Source organism: Centropristis striata, chromosome 22, assembly GCF_030273125.1.
Source record: "Centropristis striata isolate RG_2023a ecotype Rhode Island chromosome 22, C.striata_1.0, whole genome shotgun sequence".
NCBI classification, from domain to species: Eukaryota; Metazoa; Chordata; class Actinopteri; order Perciformes; family Serranidae; genus Centropristis; species Centropristis striata.
Genome location: NC_081538.1, coordinates 21,867,791 through 21,885,900, shown reverse-complemented (window position 1 = coordinate 21,885,900; position 18,110 = coordinate 21,867,791). Strand labels below are relative to the sequence as shown.

The 18,110-nt window shown below is 45.6% G+C and overlaps 11 non-coding genes across 11 annotated transcripts; all 11 read right to left on the bottom strand.

Moving 5' to 3' along the window:
* Positions 1 to 122: 122 nt before the first annotated feature.
* Positions 123 to 205, bottom strand: trnal-cag (transfer RNA leucine (anticodon CAG)). Its single transcript has one exon. It is a non-coding gene; the product is annotated as a tRNA-Leu (tRNA).
* Positions 206 to 687: 482 nt separating this feature from the next.
* trnaq-uug (transfer RNA glutamine (anticodon UUG)) lies at positions 688 to 759 on the bottom strand. Its single transcript has one exon. It is a non-coding gene; the product is annotated as a tRNA-Gln (tRNA).
* A 223-nt stretch (positions 760 to 982) lies between these two features.
* On the bottom strand, positions 983 to 1,065 carry trnal-cag (transfer RNA leucine (anticodon CAG)). The gene has a single exon. It is a non-coding gene; the product is annotated as a tRNA-Leu (tRNA).
* Positions 1,066 to 1,323: 258 nt separating this feature from the next.
* Positions 1,324 to 1,406, bottom strand: trnal-cag (transfer RNA leucine (anticodon CAG)). Its single transcript has one exon. It is a non-coding gene; the product is annotated as a tRNA-Leu (tRNA).
* A 482-nt stretch (positions 1,407 to 1,888) lies between these two features.
* On the bottom strand, positions 1,889 to 1,960 carry trnaq-uug (transfer RNA glutamine (anticodon UUG)). The gene has a single exon. It is a non-coding gene; the product is annotated as a tRNA-Gln (tRNA).
* Positions 1,961 to 2,184: 224 nt separating this feature from the next.
* trnal-cag (transfer RNA leucine (anticodon CAG)) lies at positions 2,185 to 2,267 on the bottom strand. Its single transcript has one exon. It is a non-coding gene; the product is annotated as a tRNA-Leu (tRNA).
* A 258-nt stretch (positions 2,268 to 2,525) lies between these two features.
* Positions 2,526 to 2,608, bottom strand: trnal-cag (transfer RNA leucine (anticodon CAG)). Its single transcript has one exon. It is a non-coding gene; the product is annotated as a tRNA-Leu (tRNA).
* A 258-nt stretch (positions 2,609 to 2,866) lies between these two features.
* Positions 2,867 to 2,949, bottom strand: trnal-cag (transfer RNA leucine (anticodon CAG)). The gene has a single exon. It is a non-coding gene; the product is annotated as a tRNA-Leu (tRNA).
* A 471-nt stretch (positions 2,950 to 3,420) lies between these two features.
* On the bottom strand, positions 3,421 to 3,492 carry trnaq-uug (transfer RNA glutamine (anticodon UUG)). The gene has a single exon. It is a non-coding gene; the product is annotated as a tRNA-Gln (tRNA).
* Positions 3,493 to 3,703: 211 nt separating this feature from the next.
* On the bottom strand, positions 3,704 to 3,786 carry trnal-cag (transfer RNA leucine (anticodon CAG)). Its single transcript has one exon. It is a non-coding gene; the product is annotated as a tRNA-Leu (tRNA).
* Positions 3,787 to 4,044: 258 nt separating this feature from the next.
* Positions 4,045 to 4,127, bottom strand: trnal-cag (transfer RNA leucine (anticodon CAG)). The gene has a single exon. It is a non-coding gene; the product is annotated as a tRNA-Leu (tRNA).
* Between the last annotated feature and the right edge of the window lie 13,983 nt (positions 4,128 to 18,110).

Sequence of the window (18,110 nt, the reverse complement as noted above, 5' to 3'; positions counted from 1 at the left end):
CTGTAAATACTGGGTAGTTCCATCTAACACGACTTGAAAAGCTGCACGTTGTTTGGGATAACCATACAGATAATTTATTTCCAAATATCTTGAAACAGCAAAGAGTTCCAGTATACAAAGGCTGTCAGAAGTGGGATTCGAACCCACGCCTCCAGTGGAGACTGCGACCTGAACGCAGCGCCTTGGACCGCTCGGCCATCCTGACTGAAAACAGCCCATTTTTATTGAAAATTTTGAAAAAATATCTTGATATACTAAATTCAGCATGATGGTGTGTGATTTGACTATAAGGACAGTTGAAAAAGCTTAACAGGATGACACCTCAAGGTAATCTGACATGTCTGTAAATACTGGGTAGTTCCCTCTCACACGACTTGAAAGGCTGCACGTTGTTTGGGATAACCAAACAGAATGCAGCACCTTGGACCGCTCGGTCATCCTGACTGAAGACAGCCCATATTTATTGAAAATGTTGAAAAAATATCATGATTTTCTAAATTGGGCATGCTGGTATGTGCTTTGACTATAAGCACAGTTGAAAAAAAACAACAGGATGACACCTCAATGTAATCTGACAAGTCTGTAAATACTGGGCAGTTCTCCCTAAGACAAATGGGAACACTGCCCTCTTCAGGTGATTTGAACAATGTTAGCAGGGTTAAGACCATAGTTTGGGATAGCCACGTAAGGTTCCACCGAGATTTGAACTCGGATCACTGGATTCAAAGTCCAGAGTGCTCACCATTACACCATGGAAGCGCAAAACTTAAAAAAAACCTCTTCCTGACGGAATCGAATCCATCAACAGATAAGCCTACTGCATTCAAAGACTTGGTGCAAATTCAAAAATGGAAATGTGTAGGCTCACGAATGCTACTGAAGAAGTACAAATCAAATATTTCGTCACATGTGTGTCTTCTAACATACAGATAATTCAATTCTAAATATCTTGAAACAGCAAAGAGTTCCAGTATACAAAGGCTGTCAGAAGTGGGATTCGAACCCACGCCTCCAGTGGAGACTGCGACCTGAACGCAGCGCCTTGGACCGCTCGGCCATCCTGACTGAAAACAGCCCATTTTTATTGAAAATTTTGAAAAAATATCATGATATACTAAATTCAGCATGATGGTGTGTGATTTGACTATAAGGACAGTTGAAAAAGTTTAACAGGATGACACCTCAAGGTAATCTGACATGTCTGTAAATACTGGGTAGTTCCATCTAACACGACTTGAAAAGCTGCACGTTGTTTGGGATAACCATACAGATAATTTATTTCCAAATATCTTGAAACAGCAAAGAGTTCCAGTATACAAAGGCTGTCAGAAGTGGGATTCGAACCCACGCCTCCAGTGGAGACTGCGACCTGAACGCAGCGCCTTGGACCGCTCGGCCATCCTGACTGAAAACAGCCCATTTTTATTGAAAATTTTGAAAAAATATCATGATATACTAAATTCAGCATGATGGTGTGTGATTTGACTATAAGGACAGTTGAAAAAGTTTAACAGGATGACACCTCAAGGTAATCTGACATGTCTGTAAATACTGGGTAGTTCCCTCTCACACGACTTGAAAAGCTGCACGTTGTTTGGGATAACCATACAGAATGCAGCACCTTGGACCGCTCGGTCATCCTGACTGAAGACAGCCCATATTTATTGAAAATGTTGAAAAAATATCATGATTTTCTAAATTGGGCATGCTGGTACGTGCTTTGACTATAAGCACAGTTGAAAAAAAACAACAGGATGACACCTCAATGTAATCTGACAAGTCTGTAAATACTGGGCAGTTCTCCCTAAGACAAATTGGAACACTGCCCTCTACAGGTGATTTGAACAATGTTAGCAGGGTTAAGACCATAGTTTGGGATAGCCACGTAAGGTTCCACCGAGATTTGAACTCGGATCACCGGATTCAAAGTCCAGAGTGCTCACCATTACACCATGGAACCTCAAAAGTTAAAAAAAAACCTCTTCCTGACGGAATCGAATCCATTAACAGATAAGCCTACTGCATTCAAAGACTTGGTGCAAATTCAAAAATGGAAATGTGTAGGCTCACAAATGCTACTGAAGAAGTACAAATCAAATATTTAGTCACATGTGTGTCTTCTAACATACAGATAATTCAATTCTAAATATCTTGAAACAGCAAAGAGTTCCAGTATACAAAGGCTGTCAGAAGTGGGATTCGAACCCACGCCTCCAGTGGAGACTGCGACCTGAACGCAGCGCCTTGGACCGCTCGGCCATCCTGACTGAAAACAGCCCATTTTTATTGAAAACTTTGAAAAAATATCATGATATACTAAATTCAGCATGATGGTGTGTGATTTGACTATAAGGACAGTTGAAAAAGTTTAACAGGATGACACCTCAAGGTAATCTGACATGTCTGTAAATACTGGGTAGTTCCATCTAACACGACTTGAAAAGCTGCACGTTGTTTGGGATAACCATACAGATAATTTATTTCCAAATATCTTGAAACAGCAAAGAGTTCCAGTATACAAAGGCTGTCAGAAGTGGGATTCGAACCCACGCCTCCAGTGGAGACTGCGACCTGAACGCAGCGCCTTGGACCGCTCGGCCATCCTGACTGAAAACAGCCCATTTTTATTGAAAATTTTGAAAAAATATCATGATATACTAAATTCAGCATGATGGTGTGTGATTTGACTATAAGGACAGTTGAAAAAGTTTAACAGGATGACACCTCAAGGTAATCTGACATGTCTGTAAATACTGGGTAGTTCCATCTAACACGACTTGAAAAGCTGCACGTTGTTTGGGATAACCATACAGATAATTTATTTCCAAATATCTTGAAACAGCAAAGAGTTCCAGTATACAAAGGCTGTCAGAAGTGGGATTCGAACGCACGCCTCCAGTGGAGACTGCGACCTGAACGCAGCGCCTTGGACCGCTTGGCCATCCTGACTGAAACAGCCCATTTTTATTGAAAATTTTGAAAAAATATCATGATATACTAAATTCAGCATGATGGTGTGTGATTTGACTATAAGGACAGTTGAAAAAGTTTAACAGGATGACACCTCAAGGTAATCTGACACGTCTGTAAATACTGGGTAGTTCCCTCTCACACGACTTGAAAAGCTGCACGTTGTTTGGGATAACCATACAGAATGCAGCACCTTGGACCGCTCGGTCATCCTGACTGAAGACAGCCCATATTTATTGAAAATGTTGAAAAAATATCATGATTTTCTAAATTGGGCATGCTTTGACTATAAGCACAGTTGAAAAAAAACAACAGGATGACACCTCAATGTAATCTGACAAGTCTGTAAATACTGGGCAGTTCTCCCTAAGACAAATGGGAACACTGCCCTCTTCAGGTGATTTGAACAATGTTAGCAGGGTTAAGACCATAGTTTGGGATAGCCACGTAAGGTTCCACCGAGATTTGAACTCGGATCACTGGATTCAAAGTCCAGAGTGCTCACCATTACACCATGGAAGCGCAAAACTTAAAAAAAACCTCTTCCTGAGGAATCGAATCCATCAACAGATAAGCCTACTGCATTCAAAGACTTGGTGCAAATTCAAAAATGGAAATGTGTAGGCTCACGAATATTTAGGCTCAAATATTTCGTCACATGTGTGTCTTCTAACATACAGATAATTCAATTCTAAATATCTTGAAACAGCAAAGAGTTCCAGTATACTAAGGCTGTCAGAAGTGGGATTCGAACCCACGCCTCCAGTGGAGACTGCGACCTGAACGCAGCGCCTTGGACCGCTCGGCCATCCTGACTGAAAACAGCCCATTTTTATTGAAAATTTTGAAAAAATATCATGATATACTAAATTCAGCATGATGGTGTGTGATTTGACTATAAGGACAGTTGAAAAAGTTTAACAGGATGACACCTCAAGGTAATCTGACATGTCTGTAAATACTGGGTAGTTCCATCTAACACGACTTGAAAAGCTGCACGTTGTTTGGGATAACCATACAGATAATTTATTTCCAAATATCTTGAAACAGCAAAGAGTTCCAGTATACAAAGGCTGTCAGAAGTGGGATTCGAACGCACGCCTCCAGTGGAGACTGCGACCTGAACGCAGCGCCTTGGACCGCTCGGCCATCCTGACTGAAGACAGCCCATATTTATTGAAAATGTTGAAAAAATATCATGATTTTCTAAATTGGGCATGCTGGTATGTGCTTTGACTATAAGCACAGTTGAAAAAAAACAACAGGATGACACCTCAATGTAATCTGACAAGTCTGTAAATACTGGGCAGTTCTCCCTAAGACAAATTGGAACACTGCCCTCTTCAGGTGATTTGAACAATGTTAGCAGGGTTAAGACCATAGTTTGGGATAACCAAGTAAGGTTAGTAAGTAGTAAGTAAGGTTCCATCGAGATTTGAACTCGGATCACTGTATTCAAAGTCCAGAGTGCTCACCATTACAACATGGAACCCCTAACGTTAAAAAAGAACCTCTTCCTGACGGAATCGAATCCATCAACAGATAAACCTACTGCATTCAAAGACTTGGTGCAAATTCAAAAATGGAAATGTGTAGGCTCACAAATGCTACTGAAGAAGTACAAATCAAATATTTCGTCACATGTGTGTCTTCTAACATACAGATAATTCAATTCTAAATATAATGAAACAGCAAAGAGTTCCAGTATACAAAGTCTGTCAGAAGTGGGATTTGAACCCACGCCTCCAGTGGAGACTGCAACCTGAACGCAGCGCCTTGGACCTCTCGGCCAAGGCACTGTCCTGTTGCAGGTCGTTTCTCAAAACCTCATGGGTTTTGGTGCATAAGTACCCGCCGCACACCCACACAAACACTGGGGGTGAGTTATTTAGTTAACCTGGTTAGGCAGTTAGGGGGAATACTCCTGGGGCTAGTTTTGCCTCCTGTGTGCGTGCTGTGGGCGGCTAACGCTGTGCAGTCTGTTCGGTCCGGGGGTTGTGATTTATTATGGCGTCCGTGTTGGAGTTTTTTGCTGCGCCTTCAGAGTTGTGGTTGAGTAGCTGTACCAAGGAGCAGTTAGTGCAAATAGCTTTTAAATTATGAAATAAGTGTTGCAGACAGAAAACATAAGGATGAGATTAAAAGTGTTGTGTTGTCCGCGTTGTTTGAGAGAGGTGTCTTGGGAAAGGGAGAATGCTGTCGGAAAGAGCTGTGCTGCGGGCTGGTGCGCCGGGCTCAGTGCTGGTGTCTGCGCCAGGGCCAAGTTTAACATTTGAGCAACAAAGAGAATTGATGTTGTTGCAGTTTGAGCAGGAGAAGCACAGGTTGAAAGTGGAGATCGAAGGTAGGATAGAGTTGGAGAAAGTTCGGCAGGAAACGGAAAAAATTAAATTGGAGTTGCGGCACTGTAAATTGGACTTGATTAGGGATGGTAAGCTGTCAGGGGAGTCGGGGGCGGAGGGTGCCTCGGTCTCTGGTGATGTGCCGCGTTCTTTTGATATAGGTGCCAATTTACGTTTAGTGCCGAAATTTAATGAGCGGGATCCTGATACCTTCTTTACGCTGTTCGAGCGCATTGCTGATGTGAGAGGGTGGCCGGAAGTGGACCGGACTCTAATGCTCCAGTGTGTGCTTACAGGTAGGACTCAGGAGGCACACTCTGCGTTAAGTGCGACTGACTGTTTGAATTATGCTGCAGTGAAATCTGGGGTTTTGAAAGCGTACAAGTTAGTCCCTGAGGCTTATCGCCAAAAATTTAGAAAGTGGGTAAAAGGGGATAAGCAGACTAATGTGGAGATGGCTCGTGATTTACTGTGTCATTTTAACCGGTGGTGTACCGCCGCTGATTTGGACAATTTTGATGACCTGCGAGAGTTAATAGTGTTGGAACAGTTTAAAAACTCGATAAGTCAGCGCATAGCCACATATGTCACTGAGCAGAAAGCGACCACTGTTCTTAGAGCAGCCGAGTTGGCGGATGATTTCGCTTTGATGCACAGAGGTGGTGTTGGCGATGTATGCTCTGGAGGGGATGCGAGACGTAGGGCTAGTAGCTTTGGTAACTCGCGTTATGGTAACCAGTCTCCAGCGGCTGGTCCCCCGCTTACATTTAAGAACTCGCGTGGTAGGGATGACAACAGTTAAGTGTGTAACTACTGTCAGGAATCTGGTCATTGGAAGGACCAGTGTCCTGTTTTGAGAGCCAAAGGTAGACATAAATCTTTCTTACCTGCACCGACTCCTGCTCTGTCCTGTTCCGGTGTCCCAGGGCTGCAGCCGGGGTGTGTGGAGCTGGGCTGTGATGCTGGGTTTGAGCCATTTATTACTAGTGCACTAGCGCTGTTGTGTCTTTAGTCGGCAGTGATGAGCATGTGCCGATTAGGCTGTTGAGGGACACGGGTGCGAAACACTCATTCATCTTGCGATCAGTGTTGCCGTTTTCGTCTGTTACGGAAACGGGTGATTACATTGTGATGCGTGGGATGGAGATGGGGCTGGTGCCTGTGCCGCTGCATAATATGGTGTTGGATTGTGGGCTTGTGAAGGGCACTGTTGCGGTGGGGGTGCGTCACGCGTTGCCTGTGGATGATGTGGAGCTGATTTTGGGAAACAATCTGGCTGGTGGTGTTTCATGGGCTAATGTGCCGCCTCCTCCTCTGGTTACTGCTAGAGGTAATGACAGCGAGAGCGCGGGATGACAGTGGCCAGAGGTTGCCAGAGGTTTTCCCTGTTTGCGCTGTGACGCGTGCTCAGGGCAGCGCTGTAGCTTCTCCAGACTCGTGTGAAAGTGGGGGTAATGAGCGTGAGTTTGTGGTCCCCTTGCCTGATCTGCCTCCGTCTGTTTCTCGGGAGGAGTGGGTTAAAAGTCAGCAGTCTGACCCGACGCTATCCGCTCTGTTGGCTGGTGTTCTTCCTGGAGACGGGGTTCGGGATGTTGCGCACGGCTATTTCCTCCAGAAGGGCTTGCTGGTGAGGAAATGGGTGCCGGCTGAAGGTGATTTTGGTGGTGAACCATTATTCCAGGTGGTTGCGCCGGAGAAATTTCGTCATATGGTGTTGAAAATCGCACATGATGACTCGGGTCATCTAGGGGTGAGGAAAACTTATGACCGTGTGTTGCGGTATTTTTTCTGGCCGAAGTTGAAGAGCGATGTTTCCAGGTATATTAAGTCGTGCCATACCTGTCAACTTACTAGTAAGCCGAGTCAGTCCATCAAGCCAGCACCGCTTTGTCCCATCCCGGTGATTAGTCAGCCATTCGAGCATTTAGTTATTGACTGTGTGGGACCGTTGCCTCCATCAAAATCTGGTCAAAATCTTAGATAAGCTGTTTAAAATCTAGGTAGATGCCAGCCAGATGGGGGCGGGGGCAGTGTTGTTACAAAAAAACAGATGGCATTGATAGACCGGTGTGTTACTTCTCAAAAAAGTTTAATTCGTATCAGCGTAATTATTCAACTATTGAGATGGAAGCACTGGCTCTTATTTGGGCGCTTCAACATTTTGAGGTTTACGTGGGTGCTGGGGGTGGTCCCTTGGTCGTTTATACCGACCATAATCCCTTGACGTTTTTGGGTTCTTTGCGGTGTCCGAATCAGCGTCTCACAAGGTGGTCTCTGTTTCTCCAGTCGCACTGTTTGGATGTTCGGCACATTAAAGGCAAAGACAACATTATGGCAGATGCTCTTTCCCATGCTCCTTTGGGCTGAGTAAGAAGGGGAAGTTTAGAAAACGTATTATACGTATAGTTTGTATGTGAATACAGGTTATTGTATGATGTGCTGTGTTTATTGGCAAATAATGGAGATGATAGTCATGCAAAGGTGATTGAGGAAGCAGCAGGTTGTTGCTGCTGCTGCTATTGTTTGTTGTTGCAGTCTCTTATCAAACAAATCACAGATGTTGTAGATCTAGCTCTCTAAGTCTATGTAGAAGCTGTTCCCCAAACGGATTACAGAAGAACACAATAACAAGCGAATGCTGCTCGTGAACAACAGGCACAGGTAACGTGGCTGGTTAAACGCAGCTAGCCTAGCGGCTAAACGCAGCTTGCCTTTTAGGCTACGAACGCCAGCGGCTATGCCCCCCAAGGTGGACTATGGTGAACTGAAGAAAGTCATCGATGCTCTGAGAGATGAGGTGGCTGCTGTGAAGGAGAAGCAGATCGAGATTCACAGACTGCTCGAGAAGTTGACCGCCATCGACACAGAGAACAAGAACAGAGATGAGAAAATCAGAGAGCTGGACGACAGGATGACAGATCTGGAGCAATATTCTCAGATCAATGATGTTATCATCTCTGGGCTTCGCATCCGACCCCGGTCATTTGCACGAGCAGTGGCCACTAACAACGGGTCCCTGACAGAGCCAGAGGAGGAAGATGTGGCTTCTGCGGAGCAACAGGTGGTAGCCTTTCTACAGGCTAAGGACACCCACCTCGACCGCAACCACATAGAAGCTTGTCACCCGCTGCCAATGAGAAAGCGTAAAATGGAGTGCATCAATGACAACAGAGATCAGCGATCGGACACCCCGAGAGTTATCCTGAGATTCACTAACAGAAAGCACAAAATCGCACTGCTGAAGGAGTGGAAGAAGCTGAAGGGGACGGATGTTTACATGAACGAGCACCTGGTCAAACGCAATGCCGACATAGCCAAAGAAGCATGCGATCTGAGAAAAAACTCAACAAACCTGGACGAGGAATTGCAAAGTGTTCATCAAACTCAACGGCGATACTCCAGAGGAGGCCAAAGTGATGGTCATCAGGAGCATCGAGGAGTTGGGCAAGTACTGACATGGCATCTGTCTCACATCACGCTAAAGTGTCCATCTCACCAGGTACTGACGATCTACATTCCAACACGCGCACTGTCAATTCACACCAATCCCAGGATGACATTACCCGTTTATCTGACTTGAATAGTGATTACGAGCATGTACAGCTGAAAACTTCTGAATACACAGATCACCAAACACAGGATACTGATTATGATATAGACCCGGACAATAACTTTTTCTTCAACCTCAATGAGAACTGTCATTATTACACTAGTGAGCAGTTCAATGCAAAAATTGACTGTACTGGTAAACTGTCAATAATTCACTTTAACAGCAGGCATTTGAGCAAAAATTTCCATGCAATCAAGGACTATTTACATACATTTGCCAATCCATTTCATGTAATTGCTATATCTGAATCCTGGATCACTGAGGGGGAGGAGATCAACTATACTCTAGAGGGCTATGACCTGGTTAACATCAACAGACAAAATAAAGGAGGGGGAGGAGTGGGGATTTTCGTGATCAATGCTCTACAATTTCACATAGTTGATGAAATGACAGTAACAATGGACAATGTACTGGAATGCATAATGTTGAGGATTGTGACATCTGATGCTGATTTTTGCCTAATTGACCACTGCAGGGCTTCGGTCAGAAAGCATGCGAGACATCAATTGGTTTATAGCGTTTACTGAGGGACTGTGCGACGTATTCTGGTACAATGCAGTGTCTGAAATTATATCACAAAAATAAAGGATTCAATTATCAATGTACACAGCTCTAAATACATGCAATTGAATAGACTAGGCTAAACAACCACTTCACAATATATAAAATGCATTTAACTCTATAACTTAATATTAATGAATATAACTTTAACTTGACTGTTAACTATGTAGCACACACATATAAACCAGCAGCAGTATGAAGGCTACCAGTCATAACAAGTTCAATTCAGTTCAATTCAGTTAGCATACAGACGCTAACTCGCGATAATGCTAACAAGCAAAAAAACGGACTATTTAACAGTTGTAAATACACATCAGGAACAACAAATCACTATCAAAAAGGTAAGTCATGTTCTCATTCATTCCCCATCACCATAACCACAACTTACATCATCAGTGACTGCCGTACCACTGCAAACAAAATGTAAATCGACAAACGTGGGACAGGAAGGAACTGCGTACACTGCTTTCAAAATAAAACATCCAACTTCAAAATAAAAGCACGAATACAAAACCCCATTCCTAACTTGGAGAATTCTTAACAGCTGCCCCCACATTTGCCTTGTAAATGTTTAAGACATGGAATTATTCAAGTGTCTTTGGTATCATCTTGAAGTACAGGAAGTTCAAGCACAAGAACAAGCCGAGCAACTGGCCTAGTGTAGACTTTGTCTTTGACTTTGACCTCTGCTGCTCTGACACATCCATCCGGGCTAGCAATGGCCTTGGTGACTCTACCGATGAGCCATTGAGCTCTCGGGAGTGATGGATCAATGATTAATACGACAGAGTTCACGGTGATGTTCTTTGATGACTTTTGCCACTTGTGCCGCGTCTGGAGATTCGGCAAGTAGTTCCTTGTGAACTGAAGCGAAAACTGGTCCACTAGAGTCTGACAGTGTCGCCATCTCTGCCGTCCCATACCTGCTGGAGTGTAGACTACTTGAGGCAGAGCCGCATCTCGCCGCCCCAAGATCCCCTCTACTTCCACCAGAGCTGTGTACAGAACATCTTCTGAGACGGATTGGCTACCCACTGCGACTTGGAGGCCAGATTTGATAGAACGTACTTCTCTCTCCCATGTTCCACCGAAGTGGGGAGCGTTCGGCGGATTGAACTTGAAGTCAATCTGATATTCTGTCAGTTGCTCTTTCAATTGTGGTTCCATGGCTGCGAAAGCCTCTCTGAGTTCTCGCTCAGCACCTCGGAAATTGGTACCACGGGCCGAAAGCATTTCCTTTGGTCGACCCCGTCTGGCAATGAAACGACGAAGAGCGAGGAGGAAAGCGTCCACATCCATTGAGTTCAGAAGCTCTATGTGCACCGCTCGGGTCGTGAGGCACTTGAAGATCACACCCCAGCGCTTCTCTGTCCTCCTGCCCATCTTCACCAGGTAAGGCCCGAAACAATCAGTGCCAGTTGAGTAAAAGGGTGGACAGAGAAGTCTGAGGCGTTGCGGGGGCAGATCTGCCATCCGTGGCACCTTTGGTTGAGCCCTCCAGCGCTGACAGGTGGAGCAGTTGAGTTGGTGGTGTCGGACAGCTTGTCGTCCCCTCAAAATCCAATACTGTCTCCGTAATTCAGCATAGACTCGTTCTGTGCCCGGGTGCAGAAGACGTTCATCCATATCTTTGATCAGCAGTTTTACTGCTGGGTGTCTTGGGTCGATTGGGTGGATTTCTCCGACACTTGGGTTCAATCTGCGCAGCCTCCCTCCCACGCGGATGAGACGCGTTGTAGCGTCCCACTCTGGAGCAAGGCTGAGCAGATGACTGTGATTTGTCACAGGTTTCTGTGCTTTAAGGGCAGCGACTTCTCCTGAGAAGCTGTATGCTTGACATCCTCTCAACAACAAGACCTCTGCGTCTCGGTGACTAATGAGCTGGTTGTGCGCCAGGTCTGTTGCTGCCGCCCCATGAGCGTGTCGAGTTGCTTCCACCAGGTCTTTCCATGAGCTGTACTGGGTAGCATCAGGGATGCTATCATTGGGCTCCACGGCTGTGAAGCAGCAGAAGGTGATACCTTTCAATTCAGATGAGCTCACAGTTGAAGTTTGCTCAGGTTTCTTCGGCCAGTGTTCTGGCCTCCGTTTAAGGAGTGGCGGTCCTTGTCCCCAACGACCAGGTCCTGCTAGCTCCAGGAGTGATTTTCCCCTGGTTATATCATCGGCCGGATTGTTGGGACTGTCAATGTATCTCCAAGACTGTCGGTCAGTGAGTTCTTGGATCTTCGACACGCGGGTTCCAACGAAGACTTTATATCGACAAGAGTCTGATTGAAGCCACTCCAATACTGTGGTGGAGTCGGACCACAGCACAGTTTGTCGAATGGGAAGCGTCATCTCATTCTGTATGAGCTTGTACAGTTGAGCTCCAGCTAGTGCTACACAGAGTTCCAGGCGGGGTATGGACTGTTGCCGTTTGGGTGCAACCCTGGACCTAGCCATAATGAAGGAAGTGTGGATGGTGTTTCCTGCATCGACTGTAAGGTAGGCTACTGCTCCGTATGCCCGCTCCGATGCGTCACAGAAGATATGAAGATCATACTTTACATCTGTACCTGCGGCAGGGAGTGGCGAGTAACAGCGGGGAATGGATACATTTTGAAGATGTTTCAGCTCGTTCTCCCAGGTTTCCCAGGCTTCTCGGAGGGCAGGAGGAAGGTCAGGATCATCCCAGCCTCTTTGCTTAGACCAAAGCTGCTGGATCAACACTTTGGCACGGGTTGTGAATGGCACCATGAACCCTAAGGGATCATACTGACTGGCTAACACTTGATAAGCCGTCCTCATTGTCAGTGTAGAGTGCTCAATGATCCGATACTGATAGCTGAGGGTGTCATCAGCACACTTCCATCATCAGCACACTTCCATCTCAGGCCTAATGTGGGTTCAAGTGGGTCTGTCTGGCTCTGGCTCAGCCATTGTTCTGTAGCCGAGGATCTGGCATCGGTGGGAAGATGGGCTACCACTGTTGGTTGATTACTGGCCCACTGCCTGAGGTCGAATCCTCCTTCTGCCAATAAGGTGCGGAGTTGGTCAACTCTTTCCTTGGTGGCAGATATGGTGGGAAAGCTTTCAAGGCAGTTGTCGACATAGAAGCTCTGTTGCACCGACTGTAGCACTTCCGGATAGCTGTCTTGGTAGGCACGAGCATGTTGCTGTACGGCGAAGATTGCACAGCATGGACTGCTGGTTGTGCCGAATGGTAGCACCTGCCATTTGTACACATCTGGTGGTTCTTCACAGCTCAGGTCCCTCCAGATGAACCGAAGGAGTGGTCTGTCTTCTGGTAGCAGGCGGATTTGGTGAAACATTGCACGAATGTCCCCACTCACTGCAATCTGGTGTTGCCTGAACCGGATGAGAACGCCTACCAGCGATGGACCCAGTGTAGGCCCAGGTAAGAGTTGATCGTTCAGGGAGACGTTTTGGTGCAGGAATGAACAATTGAAGACAAGGCGTGATTTGTTGTTGTGACACACAAGATGATGGGGGAGATACCATGCTTCGGCAGATTGTTCCACCTCCTTAGGTTGAAGCTTCTTGACGTACCCAGCGCTGATGAGTTTGTTCATCTCAGCTGAGTAGACTGCCGCTCTCTCTGGCTCTCTCTTAAGCCGCTTCTCTGTGGCCCTCAGATGAGCCATGACTGAATGAGTGGAGCTGATGAGCTTGGGTGCTCCTTGTTTCCTCAGGAGGGGGGTTGCATAGCGGTGGACTCCTTCAACTTCCGTCCGCTGCGTCTTTGTTCCAGAAGGTTCATGGCATCCTGGTCTTCACGAGAGCGGACGACCACTTTCTCATTTCGGAAAGGTAAGACATCGAGTTGCCATAGTCTTTCGACGTTCCGGTACAGGAGATCATCTGGACTGGCGAATGAGGTGAACAGACACTGGGTCACTGATGGTTGCTCTGACATACACCTCTCTGCTCCTTGCAGGGCCCATCCAAGGGCAGTGTGGATGGCTATGGGTCCGCCGTTGGATCCTCTGCGGGTTGGCTCCGTGGCGGTAATGAGGTGCACATGATCCGAGCCGAGCAATACCAGTGGCCGTACTTTGTTGAATGACTTCAGTGGTATTCCGCGCAGGTGGGAATGTCGTTTTTGGAGCATCTGTACAGGGTAGGTTTGCTCCACTAGATCTAGACCTGCTGCGGTAAATGCTCCCTGTACTTTGAACCGTTTCCGTGGGTTGCCACTGGGAGAGATCTCGAAGTTAACCTTAAACCCTTGGAGGTGTGTGACATCTGTCCTTACAGTGCGTAGGGCGAGGGTTTCAGACTCACCGTGCAACCGGAGCTGCTGGACAGCTGTTGGTAAGATCATAGTCTGTCGTGCTCCATCATCTAATACAGCGAAGGTTTCTACTGAATTAGAATCGTTGTGCAGCAGGACGGGAACCACCTTCAGGAGCACTTTGCTGGAGGTTATGCTGGGAGTCAAGTATACTCGGCTCTCTGATGTTCTTGACTGTGGGTCGGAGGAACGGCACTGAGCAATACTGTGGAGCACTTGGAGATGGATGTCGCCACAGTCACTGCAAGGTTTCTTGAGGTTGCACGACTCTTCACACACACTTCAAGCAGCATTTTCCATCTGTTATCCACCTGTCCAGCTCTGTTGTTGATTGCACTTTAATGCTAGGGCAGTGGCTGATATAATTTTCTTTGCTGTCACAGAAGAGGCAGTGCACTTTAAATGGCTTCTTACCACTAGCTGGCATGTACTTGCTTGTAGTGCTCGGTTGGATGGGCTCTGCACCATGGAAGACTGCTATGCTCTGGTCTTTCCTTTTGATGGGATTTTCTCTCTCCCATTACTAGCAGGTTTCTCAAGCTGATAGCGCTGTACTAGTCGGTTTGACAGGCGTTGCTGCTGAGCTTTACCTTGAAGCCAACCATTCAAGTCTTGTAGGTTGTAGGGGTTGAGGCTTGTAGTGTTGAGCTTTCCCTGCAGCTGGAGATATTCAATGAACCCATCCCTGTGATATCTGGGCAGTTTACTGAGGAGTCGGTCGACGTGGGAGCAGCAATTGAGTTCCATCCCCTGGGGCCCTTCCAGAGACAGCAACATACTCACTAAGAGGTGAACTCTGAGAGCCAAGCTTTGGAAGGTGCGTGCGTCCCCAGACTTCACATCAGGTGTATTGAGGATAGCTGCTATTTCACTCTGCGCTAGCTGATGTGGCTGACCATACTGAAGCTGTAATGCATGCATGGCTGCTGAGTATGGGAATGGATCATGTCTGCAGGACTGGCCGATCATCTGTGCCTCTGGGAGCTTGAGGTGTTCGAGTAGCACATGATATTTGTATTTTTCAGTCAGTTCAGCATGGGGTTCGAGCAGGTTATTCAAGGCTAACTTGAGGTTGGCGAACTCCCTTTCACTATCTGTAGTGAAGTCTGGGATTCTGGGTTTGGGCACACCATATACAGTGCGTGGTTGCAGACTGAAGTTGTGAGGGGGTGTAGTCTGGCTTGTTGGGAACTGTGACTGAGCAGCTGGAGAGGGAATCACTACTGGGGCAGGTGGCAGTGATTGAGGGAGCACTACAGGGGATGGCATAAGTGTATATTGAGGTAGACTGTAGATTGAGGGGGATTGATCTGGAGGATAGTTTGCTGCTGCTTGTGGTCTGTGATATGAAGCTGTGGGCTTTTAGGATGGGGCTGTAGTTGTGAATAGCTGCTGTGCTTGAGGTAGGTGACTGGGGGCAAATACGTCCTCTCCGCGATGTAGCCCTGTTACCTGAGGTTGCAAGGGGACTGGCTTTATCAGCCGCTGTGGGCCTGAGATTGGCGTCAATTCACCAGATGAGATGATTGGATAGGCGGATATCGGGTACTTTGGAGAGGCTGAATGTATTGGTGTGAATGCAGATTTTGCTCCGTTAGCTACTACTTCAGGGGTGTAGTCTCTCAGCTCAGCTTCTCTCTCTAATGTTGAAATCATATCTGCTGGTGTGTGTCTTTCAGTGTGAGGCCCTTTGCTGCGCACCTGCTTCTCTGCTGATGGAGAATGGTTTGAAGAGTGGATGTATGAAGGGGGCCGTAATGGTGAATGTGATTGCATGAGGGGGGATGTGGCACCTTTGACATCGTCATTCTCATCATTCTCTTCTTCTTCCTGTAGGAATGATGTAATATGCTCCAACAGCTCTTGGCGACGACGTTGTCGATGTTCATATTCGCGGAGTTTGTTGGTGACACGAGCTATTTCAGCTCTTTCCTCCCTCTCACTCTTGGATATGGATTCCATGAGTTGCTTGAGTGATGTGGTGCTCAGTGGATCACCTGAAATTGAGCTATGTGAGGCTCTGCTGTTACCAAGACGAAGACTTGCATCTGCTTGTCTACCGTCTGCTGTGGCTGCTGCTCCTTTCTGCTCCTCATGTTGTCCGTCGTCGGGTTGGGAGGAAAGGGCAGGTCCACGATGATGGTAGGCAAGGACGTAGTCTTCTAGGTACTTGGGTGTGCGGTGTTGCCTTGCATGTCGCTCTTGTGCATCAACGTGTGGGGAAGATGTTGTATCTCCCTTTGATGTCATGTTCTGCAGCAGTCAGTAATCCGGCTCGAAGGACCTTTGTTGAGGATTGTGACCTCTGATGCTGATTTTTGCCTAATTGACCACTGCAGGGCTTCGGTCAGAAAGCATGCGAGACATCAATTGGTTTATAGCGTTTACTGAGGGACTGTGCGACGTATTCTGGTACAATGCAGTGTCTGAAATTATATCACAAAAATAAAGGATTCAATTATCAATGTACACAGCTCTAAATACATGCAATTGAATAGACTAGGCTAAACAACCACTTCACAATATATAAAATGCATTTAACTCTATAACTTAATATTAATGAATATAACTTTAACTTGACTGTTAACTATGTAGCACACACATATAAACCAGCAGTAGTATGAAGGCTACCAGTCATAACAAAACTCAGTTCAATTCAGTTAGCATACACACGCTAACTCGCGATAATGCTAACGAGCAAAAAAACGGACTATTTAACAGTTGTAAATACACATCAGGAACGACAAATCACTATCAAAAAGGTAAGTCATGTTCTCATTCATTCCCCATCACCAGAACCACAACTTACATCATCAGTGACTGCCGTACCACTGCAAACAAAATGTAAATCGACAAACGTGGGACAGGAAGGAACTGCGTACACTGCTTTCAAAATAAAACATCCAACTTCAAAATAAAAGCACGAATACAAAACCCCATTCCTAACTTGGAGAATTCTTAACACATAACAATAGAAATCTGTAGGGACAAAACAAAAAACATCATAATAAGCTGTATTTACAGAACCCCAGGGACAAGTATTGAAATCTTCACTAACTGGATTGACTCTATGTTCTCAAAGTTATGTAACAAAGTTGTTTTTGTTTGCGGTGATTTTAATATTGACCTCCTAAATCCAAGTAATTACTCAGCCATCGATACTTTTATCGATACAATATACAGTGTGAGCCTGTTTCCCAAAATCACCAGGCCCAGTAGAATTACCTCCTATTCTGCCTAATTGACAACATTTTCACAAATGATATTGAAAACAAAACAGAGAGTGGTTTTCTTAATCAGGGACATCACTGACCACCTACCAGCTTTTGTGGTGTACAATGGTAATTATAAGATAACCAGGACAGATAGGCCAAAACAGTACAAACGCACAAGGACAGAGGAATCCATCAAATTGTTAAATAACGACTTGGGGGAGCTGCAATGGGAGGTGGTTTATGAAAAGGATGATTCAAACAGTGCTTACAACACATTCATGAGGATTGTTAAGACATTGTATGATAAAAATTGTCCTGTAAAGGAGTGGAATTGCAAAAAGAATTACACCAGTTGTCCCTGGATCACAAAGGGATTACAAAATGCCTGCAAAAAGAAAAACACATTCTATAGAGAATTTATAAGACTGAAAACAGTAGAAGCAGAAAATAAATATAAAAAATATAAAAATAAGCTAACTCATATTATAAGGGCAAATAAAAGAGTATTATAAAAAAATTCTGGATGATAATAAAAACAATATCAAAGGAATATGGAATCTTTTAAACAGTATTATAAGAAAGAACTCTACTTCTGACAAGTATCCGCAATACTTTATTGATAAGGACAAAGAGAACTATAACATGGAAGAAGGAGCTAACAGTTTTAATAAATTCTTTGTCAATGTGGGGCCAGACTTGGCAGGAAAAATTCCGGACCCAGGGACAACTGGTAAAAAGATGGAGAAACTGGTAGATAGAAATCCCAGTTCTATGTTCTTGAAGGCAGTGGATGATGCTGAAATTTTGGACATTGTAAAGAACTGCAAAAACAAAAGATCCACTGATTTTCAAGACATAGATATGGCTCTAGTAAAACTGGTAATACCGGCAATTGTAAAACCGCTGACTCATATATTCAATTTATCATTTCAAACCGGGACATTTCCGGATGGAATGAAGACTGCTAAGGTTATACCATTATACAAAGCTGTTACGGCTCCACCCACACCCTCCTCCTCTGCCCCTTCACACCCCTCTGTTCCGGCCTCATCCACTCCCAGCACCTCAGCTCAAACTCCACAGATACAGCTGCAACAGGTTGAGTTGACGAGGTG